The sequence below is a fragment of the Platalea leucorodia genome (genome assembly GCF_965183815.1).
Source record: "Platalea leucorodia genome assembly, chromosome: 5".
Taxonomy (NCBI): domain Eukaryota; kingdom Metazoa; phylum Chordata; class Aves; order Pelecaniformes; family Threskiornithidae; genus Platalea; species Platalea leucorodia.
In genome coordinates this window covers 101,197,048-101,215,587 of record NC_138827.1, presented here as the reverse complement: position 1 = coordinate 101,215,587, position 18,540 = coordinate 101,197,048, and the positions used below count along the sequence as shown (strand labels likewise).

General features: G+C 45.4%; 1 protein-coding gene across 3 annotated transcripts in view; it reads right to left on the bottom strand.

Annotated features, from left to right (window-relative positions):
- GALNT13 (polypeptide N-acetylgalactosaminyltransferase 13) overlaps window positions 1-18,540 on the bottom strand; it is a gene marked incomplete at both ends in the record, with an annotated part of 136,919 nt that overhangs the window by 68,311 nt on the left and 50,068 nt on the right. The window lies entirely within an intron of this gene.

The following is an 18,540-nucleotide window of genomic DNA, read 5'->3' as shown; positions in this document are numbered from 1 at the left end:
AAAATTACTCTTTTCTCGAACACTCTGTATGCCCACTCAATGGAAGAACGAGAGGTCAATAATTTCACCTGGTTTTGGAAAATGTAAACATTAAGGCAAAGTGAGCAACAGACACCAAACATTGCTGATTTTGTGGAAGCAAATGAAAGCTATTTGCTTATTCCAAAAGACAACCCAAAATTCTGCATATTAGTTCCAGATCTTGGACACATTTCAAAAATACAAACGTGCCTACATCAACCTGTCAACGCAGGTCAAGTCAGGTCACTTAAACACACTTAATATGGATTTTTAACTATTGTGACTTAAAAGAATTTCCACTTTTTTTTGCTGTTTCGCTAGTGCATGATTTTCTGGCTCTGCTGTCACCGCCGTCACCCTGGGTTGGGGAGGCCCTCCCAGGAGGGACAGGCGAGCCTGTATGTACTTTGCTCAGCAGCACACACACAGGTAAATTAAACTACATGTAAAGTGAGAAGAAATTATGTACAGCTTTTAGCACATCTTCTTTGTAATACCACAAATTTGAAGCTTCCCTAAAAAAAGCTAAATTAGTGAGTTATTCATTAGCATTTATTCTGTATTCTCTGACTGTGACCTGGGCTCAGCACATCCCTTTTGTCTGTGCTATTTGAAAAATCAACCAGTCCCAATGCGGTACTTGTTCAGGAGTAGCCTCCTCCCTACAGAAACCTTCTCTACCCACGGCCAAGAGAACAAATGAATAAGGTCCCTGAAGAAAAGTCAGCTTGTCCATACAGTTTCTTTCTTAAACATCATCTACCATAACAAAACTCTCTTTAACCTTTTCTTCTGCCTCACTGACAGTTAAAGAAAAATAGATAAAACAACATCGTGACCACAGCTTTCAAAGTCCAAGGTGAGGAGAGAATACAGAAGAATACAGAATGAGAATACAGACTTCTATGGCACAGGGAAAGGTCCATGGTGTACATATGTATACACAATGACCTCTCTCTCTCTCTATATGTACACACATCTATAGGTAATATGTGCATATACACACACATATATATATATACACACATACATATATACACACATATACACACATAAATCATTGGTAACTAGATCTGACAGCAGAAAGTCCAATGCTAACAGTGATTCTCTATATATAGAAATATATGCACGCACACCCCCCAGCCTTGACATCAGCTTGATGAGGACCACTGAAGCTTGCTGGTAGCCATCCCACCTTCACAACTTCAGCGACCTAATTAATTATACAACTATCCATCGATTACAGGTTAGAGTCAAGAGTTCAGACAAACAAATAAAAGTCCTTTACTAATCACCATCCATGACGACACCCTCTGTTTACCCAGAGGTGTCCAAAGGAGGGCGAGCCCAGCAGGACAGTATGTCCGAAAAGGACATTTTGAATTTATTTGTTTCCAAGGCACAGCAAAAGTCTTCCTCGCACACGTAATTGTCCTTGGAAGGCGCCTCGTGCCAACCCTGGCATCCAAAAGTCCGATATCAAAGACTGAAAAGCAGAAAGGCTGTAGCACAAAGCCCAGTGCTGTTTACGTTCCCAGTTGTCTTCCAGAGCTTAACATCATACTTCAAAGTATACACAACGCTGGAATAAATTCTGCTTGGCCGTATTTCACAACAGTCATTTTAATTACATTTAAAACAGATAAAATCTTGGAAATTGGAAAAGAAGTACTACACGAGATTATGTTTTAAAATATTCAGAAATGGATGTCAGTAGTGAAATGAGACAAGAAGAAAAGGGGATTTCCTTGTTTGCAGTTTAACACTAATTTGGTAGTGCAAATGGAATATTAAGGAACAGAATGTTTATCATCACGCAGTATTTGCCAGGATCTTCAGTATTTTAACTACCACTCTTATTATTCTCCGAGGTATCTTAAGGCAGCCAGAGAAGCTAAGGGCCAGATGAGCTGAGGACACTCATGCAGAGGTCGCGTGCCCCAGGTATCACAGCAGGCCCATCAAACCGACCAGAAATCTCATCAGAAAAAATCTATGAGCAGCACCCTTACTCTATGTCCTTTTTCCAAATTTTCACAACCCTACATCAGCTATTGTGCCATAAAGGGAGGAATCCTCCTCTTTTCATTCCCTTTGCTTCCATCCACACCAAAAGACTCTGCTGCACAACCCTCCGCTGTTTCGCAGCCAGTTACACGGTGGGATTATCCTCTTTGGAGGAGGATTATGCAGCTGCCAAACCGGTTCGTTCTGTAGGTCTGCTACGTATAGTTCCCCAGGTACACCCAGCGATGTACAGGGTTTAGCTGATACCGCCTCTGCTCATCAGAGCCTACATTAAATCTATTAATTTTTTTTTAATTTGAGTCATTTGATTTCAGCAGAACATATAAGTGCTCTTAGTTCATCCATATCACAGCATTAAATTATTGCATACCTGTATTTTATTAGATGGACTGCAGCACTAAACCCCCCGAGGGGAGTGTTGAGTCCAGCCTGGGTGGCAAGCTGTGCCCTGTGCTCACCTCCACAACACGCAGAAAACCACAGAGTCAGAAACACAGGCACTCCAAGAGGAGAAGCTCCACAACAAATTTACCTTTTTGCTGCTTCCTGGGAGTCTCTGGAAACCCACTTGCACTAGCGAAGAGCTGGTTTTGCAGAGCAGAGGCCAAGGGCAAGATGTTAACTAGGCATCAGCACCGTGAACGACAGGCACTTGCAATCCCAGCTCTGACGCCAGTAATGAGATCTGCTGAGACTTGTAGATACATTTTGGGGCTGTTTATTATTTGTGGTTTAGCTATCAGACAGGTACGAGTTTTTGGGCTCCCTCTAAAGCCACGAGCACGACCCAGATTACGACAGCCTAGGTTATTTGGGCAATATGCTGACTGGGCTGCAAGAGAAACACGAAGCAGAGGGCAGCAACGCGTTAACCTCACCTTAAGGTCAGGGAGATTTTAGGGCAGAAGCTCAAGGCGTATTTCATGTTGTGGTCTGTTTTATTTCTTACAGAGCATCCCTTCCTCCCTCCCTCGGAAAGCTTTCATCACAGGGAGACAGTGACTTAAGGACCAAATTTTAAAAAAGCAACTGCTCTGGAGCTGGCAAACTGCACAGACAAGAAGTCATGAGAGCTTGTTAATTGATGCGTGCGTGCAACACCGCTGGCTCCTGCACGGGCCATTGGGACGGCTCGAGTCCAGAACCATCAGTCCCACGGTGAAAACATTTATTGCTTGAATTAAACAAAAAACGTCCTTAGCTTGTTGACGCAACTGTTAGACGCCTAACACCAGAGAGCTGCCACTTCATCGCCCACCGATGAGGCACAGAGCTCCACTTACACACGCACCGTTGTCCTGGCTCCTATTTCGGCACCGCTCCCCAGGAACCTGCCACGTCCAGCACGGTAGTTAAAGATGAAGAAGACGAAGTAAGGAGGCAAGCAGGAGATACAGAGACTGAAATACTGACTGGCGTGAGGCTGAGACTGCTCTGGATGAGAAGGATATGCTTTTACCAACACGCTTTTGTTCTCCGGCAAAAGCGAGACAGCAATTAATTTTCACTAAACTCACTCAAAGCAATTTTCATGAGCATTTGATTCACTTTAAAAGTTAAACAGCTAGAATCAGTAATAATACAACCCTACAGTGGGTGTATAATCACTATTCTTGCTCTTAAAGTAATTCCCATCGCTATTTGCAAGACGCGCAATGGAAAACAATCACGACCGTACAGATGTGCCTAATTTGCACCCCGTCCCCCACCTCGCTCCTGGCTGCGTACGGCCACGCTCCGAACCCGATGCTCGTTACGCCTCTTCGCGGGCTGATCCACCTCACTAAGATGCCCCCGAGCCCACCTCTGGGCCGCTTCTTCTGCGGGGTCAGTGAATGAACGCGGCGCACAGATGGCCAGGGAGGTGCTAGAGGCTGTGAGACCAGCAGGAGAAGGGCATGGCCGGGAGAGTCCCAGCGTGCCAAAACCTCCCCTTCCCAGCCGCCGCGAGCCAACGGCCGCTCTCGCTCCTCTGCTTTCCCTCAACGGCTGCAGCAACAAGCTCGCAGCTTTCCGCTGTAGGTCAGCTCTTGCATCCCCACTACGCCCCAGAGTACCCACCCAGGGACCGTCTCCTGGGCTGGGCATCGGGGGGGGGTGCATCCCGCGAGGGGGTAACGCCTCGGGGGGTCTGGGCCCCGCAGTGCCCAGCGTCCGCCCCCACAGAAGGCTCAGTTGCCACCGATTTCCACCTCTAATGGTGTTTCAGCCCCAAACAGACACCCACCTAATGCTCTGCTCGCTTGAAAGCGTTTGTAAGTGCACGAAAGATAAAAACCTTTCACGTCCCTTGACTGAAATGATGACAGTGACTCACGCTGCGTTTTTTCCAATTCAAAAATACACCACGTGCTAAAGAAGTGATAAATAAGTCATCTGCTACTCACACGCTATCAAAGCCAAGGACTCGCTCTCCGCCACCCCTGCGCTATTTACAATGCGTACTGATTGTTCGACGTACACTGACACTGGAAATACTTTCCCAGAAACGTTGGTTTTTCTCATGCAGTCATCAGATGTTACTTTATGAATACACATGAAGTAAATACAGCTGTTTAAATGTGAGAAAAACACATTTTCCAAGATCAGTAACATGGAAACAGAGTGAGACTCTACCTATTTACCAACCTTCCCATCGGCTGTGAGCAAATTATGTGAACGTGGAGGGCTGCGCTGTGATTTTATCCCTTCCAGAATTGTGTTGAAGCTGTGAGGGAAGCAACTCAAAGGAAAAGATCATGCATGAAAGCAAAGTATTTGGAGGGAAAAAATGAGAATATAACTATTATGTACAATTTATTATGTAGTATTTTTTATATGATGCATTGGGGAATATATAGAACTGTGTTAAATATTTGTAGTTTATATGACTTGAGGGATTTTCATGATTATTTAGTCATTACCTTTTATTGCTTTGCTTTAGTGAAAATACAAAAGATTAACACCCATAAAGAAAAGGCTGGTAACGCAGATCACTGGTGTGGTTCCTCTATGCGACCAGATTTACTGTACACTCCAGTGCCAACAGGGCACTGGAAACCAGTCCGTTGCAGGACTGGCACCTTTGCTGCGGGGCAGCCGCTGACGTGCGTGCAAAGGCAGAACGCCGTGCCTTCGGGGCCTCGCTCCCAGGCGAGGCAGGTGAGCTGTAGGGGAGGTTCAGAGCCAAGTTAGGATAAGGGAAGCATGGAACAGCCTGGAAATCAAGCAAAATGGAGGAGCTGTTGGTCAGAATACCCCGAGGGGATCCCTAATTCCCGGTGTAGGCAGACTGAGACGCAGCTAACAGCGCACGCTGCAGTCTGCAGTAAGCAGCGGTGGTGGGAAGAGAAGAGGGGCGAATGCACCATTTCTCAGGGCTGAATTAATAAACTCTTGACTTGCCACACACTGCGTCTCTGCCTCTGCTTTTAGTTCATATTTATGTTCTGATTAATATTACATGTGCAACAGGGGCGGTATATTTATTCAAGTATCTAACATATATAGGTTTATATATATTTATATAAGCATGTGTGTAGATAGTTTTATTTATCTATACATACATAAAAACCTACGCATAGGCACATATGAAACCTTAACTTATCTCTGTGGGATAGTACGGTCTCTCTCCTCGCAGAAAGGTATTTACTATTTATGATGAACGATGTTATTGAATATACTGATGCAATACTACATTCCACTGGAATCATGATTTCCAGCATTGTAAAGCACCTATGATTGTGCAAAAGCAATAATATGTGCAGTAAGCAGATAACATCTGAAAGAAACGTAAGCAAACTCCTCACTTCTTTGCCTTAGTGACATGTAATTTCTCTTTTTGCACTTGTTTCTATTTTGCTTCTTAGTTCCTCTCTCTTTCCCCCGATGAATTCTTGCAGTTTAAAATCAGTCCAGTTTAGAAACCTGTTATGTCATATCGCAACCTGCTGCTGTATTTCTTTCCAGCTAACATGACAGTCTTGAATATTACCTACGACCTCGTTAACTCTCAGCTGTGAGCTGAATGCTACGCCGGGAGGTGACCGGGGAAAGCTGCCGGGCACCGCCGAAGTCTTCCATCAGCCCCAAAGGCAGTATGGCCACGGAGCGGGGCACGCACCTCCTCCTTCCTACCTGCAGTTCACCGCAGCGATGACCCTCGTGCATCGCATGTCCTCAGCGCTGACGACCGACGCCAGCTAATGCAGCCACAAACCATCCCTCCGTCCAAGGCAGCCGCTGCCCGTCCTGCCTGCGCCCTGCCTCCACCGCTATCGGTTACAGACGGGGCAAGGTCACAGCTCATAAGTGGAAAGCAGTATCAAGACGTGAGAAAAACTCACTCCTAATTTCACAGTAATGCACATAAAGACCCGCACCAAAGAGTGGGGTAAGCAGAAGTGATGAGTCCATCATTATGCAGCAAGATCCTCTGCAAAAGTGCCTGTTAAAAATGACAACACTGCAGTTAAGCAAACTGCCAAAACATCAGAAGTTATAAAGCGAATTAAATCAATAAACTCATCTTTTTATAGGTGTGGTTACTTTCCAGTGAACTTTATACCTTGCAGTTGTTTTACTGTCTTAATTTAGTGTCACATTTGCACATGTAATTTTTCAAGAATGATCAAGAATAACTTTACACAAACGGAAGAGTTCACCTTTAAACCTCTTATCACACATACTAAAACTATTCCATGTATGTAAATGTGTTCTGATTTGGAATAGTATCTCACACGCCAATTCTTAGGAAAACCTTTGCCAGTTCCCAAACGAGCTCAGGGAAACTCAAGTATCTCTAGGACAACTTAAACGCTGGTATTTTTAACGTTGGGCGCTCGGTCACCAGAGGCTGAGGCTGGGGAGGGCAGCGGCTGCAGGCAGGAACCAAAGGCAACCTCAACTGGAGCGACGAAGTGGTAGATGTTGGACAACCTTAACTACGCCTTGATGCCTCTGAATTCGGGGATTTCATCTGGAAAGCTGTCCTTGTGACAAAGCACTCCAGCTCAGCTATACCATACTGTCAAAAGCCTTCCAAAAGTTCAAGATCGTTTATTGACTAGTGCCGCAGGAGTTCTCCCTGAAAAGCAAGCAGAGGGATGGCCTGAAAGGATCCATAGTTTCAACAGACGTACGCTGGACAAGGGTAGACGCTGCCACACCATCGGTAATTGCCTCTCACCATCCTTCATCCTTCCTCCCCCTCCCAGCACCTTCCCAATGAAACAGATGGCAAGATACACCCTGAAAAAGATTATGAAACTGCTTACCATGATAGACTACTTCTAGGTTATTTTGGTGTCTAAATCTCACAGCTGATGGCTGGTGTGGCTTAACTGCTCTGTAATGGTGCACTTTCTGGAGCACATCGCTCCCACTGCAGCGAGGCATTTAGAAAACTCTTGATTGCCAATTAAAGAAAAGCACCTTTCCCTCTCAGAAGGCTCTGCAGCATCCCACAGCAACGCCGGTTTTGCCACAGGAAGGACCACAGCCCAAGGCGCAAAAGAAGCAGCCGTCCCGGGGACCTTGCAGTGCGCCGTCCCCGTGCAGCCACGTGCCCTCCTGCCGCGGGAGGATCTCTTCAGCCGCCTGATAGTTCCTGAGCTGCTGGATGCCCTCAAGAAACACTCAGTAACAGCCTGAGATGTTCCTGTCAGCACCGATCACCAGCGCTGGCATCCTGGGCATCTGCCTATGTGTTCACTCACAGCACTTCTGCAACATCATTCCGTAGCTTCGTGGCGCAAGAGCTGAAATTCAGGCATATCTCTGGTTATTATCAAATGCAGAGAGCCTGAAATCTGCCATTTCTCATTATCCCCCATGCCAGTACCCCTGAGAGCAAGTCAGCACGCACGGTCTCGATGCTGAGGTATTACTCACCGCTGCGGCGATGAACGCGTCACTGCTTAGCGAAGCGGGCAGCCAGTCATGGTTCTTTATCTCCCTCTAGACCTGAAACACGTCACCATCGCGTTCAGATACCTCACAGGATGCCAAATCATATCAATGCCTATTGATTACATGCCGAGGCACACGATGATGCTTCATTCTATGCTAATAGCACACAACGAATGTTGTTTGTGCTCTGCTGTACCTGGCTTTCAAGAGCTCACTTGCACATCGCGTTATTCCAGTGAGATAGCGTTGGCATCCACAGAAATACTCAAAGTATTTCCATCTTCCTCTAATCTTGAACAGGATTTAAGGTGCACTTAAGTTAAAAAAATATTCTGGCAAAACAACAGCTTATTCCGTGTTCAGCAGTAACGGAAGGCCGTTTCTGGTTCCCCTCCACAAAGAGCGGCAACCAAAACCCCCCCCTCTCTTTGCTGAAGTGGTTTTGAAACACCAAGCACCTCATGGGAAGCCAAACGCAGCCCTGGCGTAACCGCGGCCCGCAGACCTGCGACAACACCCTACGGACCTCTCCGAAGCCAGGCCTTTGGCCAGCGCTTTTACGGAAAACTACACTGAGAGAATGCTTCCATATCGCAAACCTTCCCTTCAAAACTGTTAACTGTGCCATGTGCAGATCACCACTGCTCATTTTTAGTTTTTGGTTTTGCTTTCTAAAAATCACATATTGGAGTATAAGTTAACTACCCCCAGTAAGCAATAATTTATTTCTAAAGTAAGCGAGAACTCTTGTACTACCAGAATCCTATTGCCTGAAATAGCCTCCTCCTCTCCAGTTTAAATAAAATCTGTAAGTGGCTTAGGGAGATTGAAAGCGTGAAAAGGAAATATATGGTACAGTGTTATGAACAGAAGAAAAAACTGCTTGAGTGTTTGAATTCCCTGCCAGAAGAGCCCTAATTCAAGCTGGGTCTGTTGTGCCTCCCCTCCGCCACGGCCACATGCAACTCCCAGCTCCGCAGCAGCCGCAGAAGCGTCCGCGTCCGACAGCGCCACGGAGAGCCATCACCGTCGACCCAGGGAAATCACGCATCAGCCCGTAACAGACCCTGCTGCAGCATTTCAGTGCACACAGCTTTAAACTCTACTTTAACAAATGTACTTAAATTGCACCAGTTCATATTTTAAACTGAAATTTAGGCAAATGAAAGGTAAAGAGAAAATAATTGAACAGGAATTTATTTTACTTAGAGGAAAGTAGAACTGTTCCGGAACCGCACCTACATTGTCTTACTGAATTTTACTGTACCAAAATACTCTAAAGCTAACCAATTTTTATATCCAGCAGATGACGGATGTGAAAATATCTTATGAAAATTGTTCTTTGGTGTGTCATTACAGAGTATAAATAGGTTTGCAGCTTGGAGGAGCAAAGACCCCTTCACCCACACCTTCAGCTATCACTGTTCATAAAGCTTTGGGTACAGCCTTGAACATCAGCTCTTCCTTGGGGACTTTTAACCCCAAACTCCATTTTAATATTTTAGAAGTTACTTCAGCAGTCGTTTACTAAACATTCAAAGTTCTTTTTATGTTTGATGAGGAAAACAATAATACAGCACCGTATTATTAAAAGCAAACAACACAGTGTAGAGGACACTACTTCTTTTTCAGAGGACGATACTAGAGGCTCCTTTGTACTTTCTCACTTTTTCCAACAAAAATCAAAGATCTGTAATGGAAATTACAGTTCAGATCAGATCAGGCTTTCTTGAATGGTTTTTGCTCATTAACTTCCTTCCATTTCCAGTGCCATTTTTCATTATATCATTGCCAAATCTTCTTTGAAATTCGCCAAGCTAACCTCAACCTTCCCCAACTTGTTAAAATATTTTGAAAAATATTTTAACAAGTATTAACTTCGAATCCCCAAAATCTCTTATTCTTATCTGCAATAAAAAATATAAGAAAGAAAGAAATCATTTTCACATGCTTCTGCTTTCACATAGCTCTGGGGCCCCCTGCTAAGGGATGAAATTCAGCATCACGTGAAGCAAAGATAAGAGCAATGGCACGCTTTCCTGCCGCAGGTGCTTACTTCTTCACTCAGCGCTTGCTGATAGGTCTAAGACACTTCTCTGCGCTGAGCTTGGCAAAGCAGGTAAGTGATGCGCTGGGTTCAGAGCTTCTTCCCTGAATTCCTGGTAAGAAAGCGACTGCAACAAGCCAGCCAAAGGCTCGCGACGCTCCGCTCCCCCGTGGGCACCCAGGCAAATCACCGCTCCCGCGCCGTCGGCCGCGCGCACCCACCCACCGTCTGAGCCGAGGGCCCGTCAGCTCCTTTTGTAAGCTCGGGAGGATTAGTACTGTGCTACAAAGCAAGTCAAGAGCAGTAAGTCAGTAGCCTTCTGGAAGTCTCCAAATACAGATTTCAAAATTCAAAGTGCTTTTTCCAGCCTGCACACACTACCACATAAGTTACTGGGAAATGACTTTTTTGTATTGCGTTCTTACCTGCAACAACAGTGCATGAATTTTTAATGGAGTTTATGGGATAAGGTAGAGAGCAGCCCATTTCTCTGAATGAATGCATATAACCAAGTTGGAGGACAGCTTCCATCAGGGAGGACATAAAACAGGAGCACAAATTACCCGTACAGGCTTATTTCCCGACATTCTCACAACTATTTCAGATTACTCCTTTGCAAGAAAGTGAATTTTCTCTATGTGCCACATGCAGTTTCAAAAAACAAGCCCACACCGCCAGCAGAGTGGGACAGATCCCCCAAAACAGAAGTTGCCCAGTGTTACATCCACCGGGACCAGATGCGGCAGAACAGACGCCCACCTGGGTGGTGGCCACAGCTTCTACCGCAGGGCCAGGACTGCCTCGGACGGGTCCTTTTAACTGGTCTTTATTTCTACTTGGAGCTAATAGGAGACACCCTGCGATGCCAAAGCCCTGGACGTGCCTGCTGACAGAATCTGAACCAAGGATCTGCAGTGCTCTGAGTGCCCGTGCTTGCTGCTCAGCTGCCCGCACGAATGAGCTTGTATTGATGGCCTGGTTGCAGAAGCATCATCTAACAGCCTGCACGGCTGAGACGGCATTTGCTTGTCTCACTGCCCATCCTCTTAAAAAGAATAACAAACTGGTAACAACATGGTTTAATCATTAAGGACTCTTGTTTTAGTAAAGAAGCTGTGATTAGTTTCTTTCTTGCTGCTGAATAGAATTTTGCAGGCTCTTCTCACTTCTCAATTGAATCTAGAGACTCATTCCCACATTGCCCTTCCAGGCACGTATAAAAGCTGAACTTTGTTCCTTGCAACAACTGGCTGGGCCAACACCAGCAATCACAGTAACCACTCGTTTCTGAGCCTTGACTTGCCAGGCAAAGGGGACGGCTCTACATGAAGGAAGTAATTTCATGCCTGAACAGCCTTGCACTATTAAATCAGAAAACTGAGTTACAGCCACTTCACGGGGTGGACTCTGCTGCCAGCGAGGGTCAGGATCGGCCTGCGGGTACACGGGGGGACTGTCCTGGGACGAGCCAACGACGGAAAAGCAGAACTGATACGGGATCGATCTAACAGAAATAGGCATCCTTTGTGTTTAAATACTACATATTTTCCTAAAACACATACCACACGAGGACTAAATACCTACCAGTTTAACCTATCGTTGTTACATTATTTAGGGTATTTACGGGAAAACTAGGAACGTGCTTACCCTTGCAATGTGGATAACCTTGACATACTTTAAAAATGTGAAATAGCCACACGTTTTTAAAAGATAAGCCCTGCAAATCAAAATCTTCAATTAAGCACCCTCGCCATCCCCATTTTCAGAGGTCTGGGGGAAACGCTGCATGCCAGCTGTCCTGCGGGCTCTCTGGGAGAAGATACGATGGGAGGGAGGCAAGGCCCCATCAGGGCTGGCTTCCAAGACAGGCTGCAAATCCATTACCAGAACAAAAGAATGAGAACCACAGCTGCCACATAACACTGAGGGTCTCCTTGCTTTTATACGAACTGTTTAAGTGTTTGCTAGTATTCAAAGTCACTTGAAACCATAAATAAAGGAAATAAAAATCTCTTCTTTAGATCAATTTTTCTATAAATTAAATCATTTTTATACTTAGTAGAGCAATATTCTGGGGGCCTCTCTAGTAGGGCTGCTAGCCCAAGCTGACAGCAGTGCTGCCAGGAACTGAAATTTGTTTTCAATTATTTTAACGTGAAGTAAGGAGCTGACTTCTGTTTTACAATCATATCTCCTCGTATTACCTGCCCCACTCCAAAGCAGACTGCAGTCCACATGAAACAGCATGTCAACAAGAAGTAGGTTTATCTTTCTGGAAATCAGTGTCTCTGGAAGTTCTCTGAACAAAGGACATCTTCAAAGATTCACGTGTATGAATGTCTACATTCACGTCTACAAATAAATACCAGTACTAAGTATAAAGAACTAACTAGGTCAACAGCCAAAACCACTTACACAACCTCCAGGTGCAAGCCCTTCTCCCTAGCAGCACTCCTGCTCCTTTGGTACACCTCCAGATGCAGAGAAGTTTAATCCATTTTCCGATTAACAAGGGTAAGCCACTTCTGTTTAAAGGAGTTGTACAAATACACCTCCACCGAGCAGTCGCATTTTCTTCTCTTTGTACACACGGGTGCTTTGCTGATGGTGTTTGAATCAAAAATCTTCCCTTTGTACCTGTGGCTGTTGGGTCACCTACAGCAGGCTTCGTTTGGCACATGCGTATTCAGAGATAACGTTCTTACCCACGCATCGCTTATCCCTAGTTAAGACCACAAATAACTAAGTGCCAACCTGACGAAGTAATTGGAAGAACAGCATTTTTCGCTGAACAGTAACAACGTCAAGCAAAGCAAACTGCTGGTCTGTCCTGAACGTGGCTCTTGGGAGCGACCCAAAGTCCACTGCAAAGACACACCAACAGCTCTCAAGCGCGAGGCAGAGACCGGAGGTCTCCTTGCACTGATTACGCTCTATCAAAGCTAGGACAGCAGTAAATTTTTAATTTTAGGAGTAACGCTGTGTGTAAAAATCTCATAAGAAGAGATTCTTACTCTCTGTAAGAAGCTGCTATTGCTTTGGCAGTATGGGAAACTGAGAGTTGAACAATTAGGAAGAAGTTAATAAGACGGCAAGCTACTAAAGAAAGGGCTATAAGCATTTCTTGAGCTACAGCTGCACCTCATTAGGCTTCCAACGTGCATGGCCACAACACGAGCAATGAATAAAAAGCCTGGGAAGTGACTGCGGTTCATTACAGCTGCCTTTAGAAACACCAGCTACCAAATGGTTAGAAAAGATATTCTAAGTGGAATTCCCCAAAATATACAAAGATGCTCCACAGCGAGGACACATTTTGCAAATGCCAACTTAGGTTTATCTGGAAATGTGACCAAAAAGATCTCCTCTCCCTTCCTGAGCTTAGCGGAGCCGATCTGAACTGAGGGATGCTCTCGGGACAGGTCCTGCCTCCGCTCCAGCTCGCAGGGTGAACGGGGACCGGCACGGCAGCTACAGCGGCGCTGGAAGCGAGAGCGGCACCGACCCCGGCTTTCACGGGAGAAACGGCAGCAGAGGGGAAGCAGCAACACATTTTAATTGTTCCTTTTGTTATATGGAAGTACAGATGAAAGGCTCACAAAACCAGTTTACAAGCCATCTGTTGACTCGTGAACATGTTTTTCTCATTGCTGGAGAATTAGTTTTCTTTTTTTAATCTTAACGGTCTTTAGCTAATTTATACATTGGGAATTGGCTTCGATCTTACACAGATTACGTGTATGTACTTTCTCTCCCTACCGGCAGTCACCCTGGGTGCTTTTTTCCCCTCAAACAAGGTGGAATAATTTCTAAACTGTCATTTCAAAGTAATTTCTAGCCAACACTAATTACTGATTTCTCCCTGAGCTTTCTCGTTCATGGGCAGTTTATAGTTTCTGTATGCGTAACTGTATACACGCAGTAAAATCTTAAAAAATAAATTAGCTTTTAATTATATGAAGCTGGAAGGAGATGAACCTGGCAACAAAGGAACTCTTCGGTACTTTATCCACCACGACTTAGAGCTGGAAAAAGAACTAATACAACACTTTCTGGTGCAAGACAAACGGATTAGGTCTGAACATCACAAAATAAAACAATTTACCCTCCCTTATCAGGGCTAAACTGCATGAAGAACAAATAGTGGTCTTGCAAAAAAAAAAAAAAAAAAAAAAAATCTAATCAACGCATCCTGCCCCGTAACACAGAATTTAAGGTAATAAAGGGTTTTCACAGGTGTTTCACAGAGGAAATTCCCACAGGCAGGGATTGCCACTCCTACACTGCTTCTTCCAGAGCCTTTTTCCCCCATCCTGGGACCACCTGTCAAGGCTTTTGCTTTGAAGAAGCCAACACAAAACCATGGCGCTGAGTTCAACCCGCGATTGCTATTTTAGAAAATCGTAATGCAAGTTTGTTTCCGATCAGAAATGTATGCCCATAAGCACATACACACACAGGCAAATACAACGCAACAGCTAACTTTAACCTAAATTTCAATAAGAAAATCCAATTATAATGATTTAGTAATTTGTAGCATAGCACTTGCAACCTTACTCATCCAGAAAAGATTGATTTCTTCCCTTGCTGGAAAAAATATTTAGAAATAAAATTACTCATTTCTATGTTGAATTAAATTGGGTTTAAGGTTTAATCAACAGCTACTTCAAATTAGACCTGACACTGATTAAAATCTTCAAGTTGGCCATTACCAACAGAACTCAGGCAGCCGAGGGACATTCTTTGGTAGACAAGAGCAGACGCGGTGGGAAGCAAGCCAAGCTGCTAGCGTGACAGCGGCATTCATCCGCTGGAATGACGACATCAACACCGGAGCAGAGGCGGGACGGGACTCGGCCGGACCGTCCCGCTACAGCGCGGGGGCGTGGGTTTTGTGTTCGCCTGATGAGGGAACTCCTTCCGACAGCAGTCGCAGCAAGCTCCCATGGACCTCACAGGGGTCAGGACATCACACCAGGCCTATCCACAGGCATCCCTCTTTGGGAGAAGGACGAGACAAGAGATAGGTGCCTTACTTCACAAAACTGTAAAGGGAATTTCTCATTAGCCAGCAACCAACCCAGCCATCCCTGCCTTCCTGCAACTCATAAAATGAATTTTTCTTTTTTAGAATTCTAACATTTTTCCTTAGGGAAAAAACTAGAGAGTCATAAAAGGTTTCAGGAGCTCTTTCATCTACTAATGTGAAAAAAATTAAGATTCCCTCATATTTCTTTTCCTTTTAAATATGTGTTTCTTATTTAGACTGTTTTGACACTTACACACACCTCCCTGCGTTTGCCACAGCACCGCTTTGATCATTTGGAGGCACAGCAGCAGCAACGATCCCAAAAAACGAGAGCGCTGCTACTATCTGCCGCTGTGGGATACGAGTACCAAGTGTGGAGGAGAGTGAAAAGGACTGACGAGCATCTTTGGTCCTTACTCCAAGTCTGCACACTGTAGATTGACTCCCAGAAGTACACGCAAACGGCTACGGGGACAGCAGCAGCCTGGGCAAAGCAAGAGAAACCTGGACACCCACATCGAGAGGCCAGGATAAAATTGTCCACATGCATAAAAAGTGCTGCGAGGATTGAAGAGGGAAAAGGAATGAGGAAGGCCAGAACGGGAACAGAATGAGAATGGATTAATTTTTTATATATATAATATATATAGAATATAATATATATATAAAAAAATATATAATATATATAGACACCCCACAACAATGAAAAAGCTACCATGTCAGTGTACTACTTCCCTTTCACTGCCCTCTTCCCAATGACTCTGCCAATAAATGTACTGTAGCGTAACTGAAAAATGAATTTCTAGAATGAGAAATTACAACAAGACTCTACTTTTTCTTGGGCTGTTTCTTATCAGAATTCTTTTGTCTATTTGTAGGCATTCATTTGCTACGTGGACGTAATATTATAATGCATAAATCTAAATAATTCTCGTAGAGCTATAAAGGCAGTGGGAAACCTCACCAGGAGACGACATTTTGCATTTAGGGTTAAACCACGGCTGGAAATCATGAAACCTTCTAAACATAGGAGTAATGGGTAAGCCGAGGTTTTATTTTCATTGCAGACAGGGTGTGGGAAGCCGGACACATCATCTTCTGCTTTAAGCCTATACTTGACACCACCGGGAGCAGGAAGAGGACAGCACTGAGATAAAAGGCATTCAGCCGCTTTTCCAACATCTCAGTCTTAAACCAGCCCGCGCCTGAAAGTCACTGCATCTGCCAGGGACATCTTGGGCAGGATAGAGAAGGGGAGCAGCGCTCAGGGCTGCTGCCAGCGCCGCGACTGCCCTGCGCAGACCCCGGCGCAGCCCCGACGGCACGCGAATCCTTTCCATCGCTCGCGCGGGCCGCCAGAACGCAGACTGCGACTTAACGGCATGGCGTACGTTCAGAGAAACGCGACAACGCCACTCACGCAGCAAAATGTTGACATGTGATAGATACATTAAAAAGGTCAAGTCCTGCCAAGCGTTAAGTAGTCCTGTATAAACGCCCTTCATTCCTTTAATCCCCTGGCACCATTACAGAAATGGGGAGCTGCTTGGCCGTTTCCCAGCGCACGAGCTGCACATACGTCAGCGGCGATGCGGCGCTCCGCGGGGCTGATCCCGTCCCCGCCGCCGCCACCGCCTGCCCTCCCCCTGCTCCCCTTCTCCTACCGCCCCGCAACTCCTCGACCTCGCCCCGACGACCCACCAGCAAGGTTTCATCTCTCTGGCCTCGAGTCTTCCGCTGCATTTCGTGCGGCTGCTTCACAGCCAATACACTGATTTAATACATTTATACCTTGATAACGCTCATCTTTTCAGCATCTCATGATCATAGAACCATAGAACGGTTTGGGTTGGAAGGGACCCTAAAAATCACCTGGTTCCAGCCCCCGGCCACGGGCAGGGATGCCTTCCTCTAGACCAGGCTGCTCCAAGCCCCATCCAGCCTGGCCTCGAACACCTCCAGGGATGGGGCATCCACAGCTTCTCCGGGCAACCTGTGCCAGTGCCTTATGATTAATTGTAACACAGCAGTATACCAAGTATACAGGCTATTACAAATTGCCAACTAGACAGCATGCCCAGCAAGAGCTTTTTTTTTTTTTTTTACTTTTCTTCTATTCATCTAATTTTGCCACCAAAAACTTCCTGGGCTTTGAAAGAAAAGCTTGCATTTATAATGTGAAAGGTACGGTAAGTTAGGCACCCGATACAAATCGGATGCCTCTGTCCCCATGTCAATAAAAATATGTCTTTCTGCCATACACTAAATATATTAACCATAAAATCATATTCTTCCTTAATAGCAAAGCATTATAAATTGGCTTTCAGAACAATTTAATACTCCCTAAAGAGAGAATATGTACAGAAAGCATCTGTCTGAAGAGGAAAATGAGAAATTATTTTTCTTCCACATTCCGTAATACTTTCTGTCCTTTCAACAAAGAATACAAAACTTCTTTTCATCGAGGAAATGCATTTAGAGAGATTTCTCTCAGGATTAAATAGCTCATCTCCCTTAGACTGAGCAGAACCATTCATTAAGTTGAACGTTTTACCTGTTTCTCTGATCTGCACTTGCTTTTCCCGGCTTGCTCCCAGGGGAAGGGCAAAGCTTTCCAGAACAGACCAGGGGGCTTTGCAGTGCCCCCCTGCTCTGGCGTCTGCAGCACTCGCCTCTGGTTTCCCCGTGGGCTGCAAAGGCTACACGAGGGAGGAGCACGTAACACCGAACTGGGCAGTTTAAATATAAGCGGGGCCCCCCGCCGAGAGCATCCCGGTGCAAGGCCGCAGCGAGGCAGCAGCAAGGGAAGAGCCAGCCCCGCGGCGCACCGCGTCCTCCTCGCTGCCCGGAGCCCGCAAGCTGCCCCGCGCCCGCCGGCATCACGCCAGCGCCGAAGCCAGCTCCCCCAGCTCGTGGCGGCCGCCCTCGGCGCTCTTGAAAAGGGCCAGCAATAAAGCACGAACGAGCAATAAGCCATGAAGCTTTTCCGATGCCTCCGTGTCGTGAAATACATCTTTGCTGGCGACGATCTGAGGTGGGGTTTCATGGAGCCTTGGCACCACCGAATTACAAATGAGCACGCTGTGGGGAAGCATCCCTGTGTGGTCTGTGAACAAGCTCTATTATTAAAGCAGCTCTTCTGTTATTTGCAGGCATTTACAAACAAAATCCAGGGAACAAAGTATTTATTTTATTTATAATTTCATGGGAACCTGAAGAATTTAATTTCAAACACAGCATAATGAGCAGGATTTCAGCTAAGTGACAATTCAGTTTAAAAAGTAAAAGTAATGGGAGATTTTAGAAGACCTGACCACTTGTATATATTTAGCTATGCTTACATCTCTCTAAATTGTTATTTATTACAAGAATCAGACCGTTTATGTAGCTGAAGGAGAACAGGAAAGCAAACTGAATTGGAAAAAGAGAAAATTCAATCAACACTTGGTTTCTACAAAAATTAAGTGGAAAAAAACTCACTTCCAAGAGCACGTAAGTTTGGATAATGCTCCGCGCAGGCAATTTC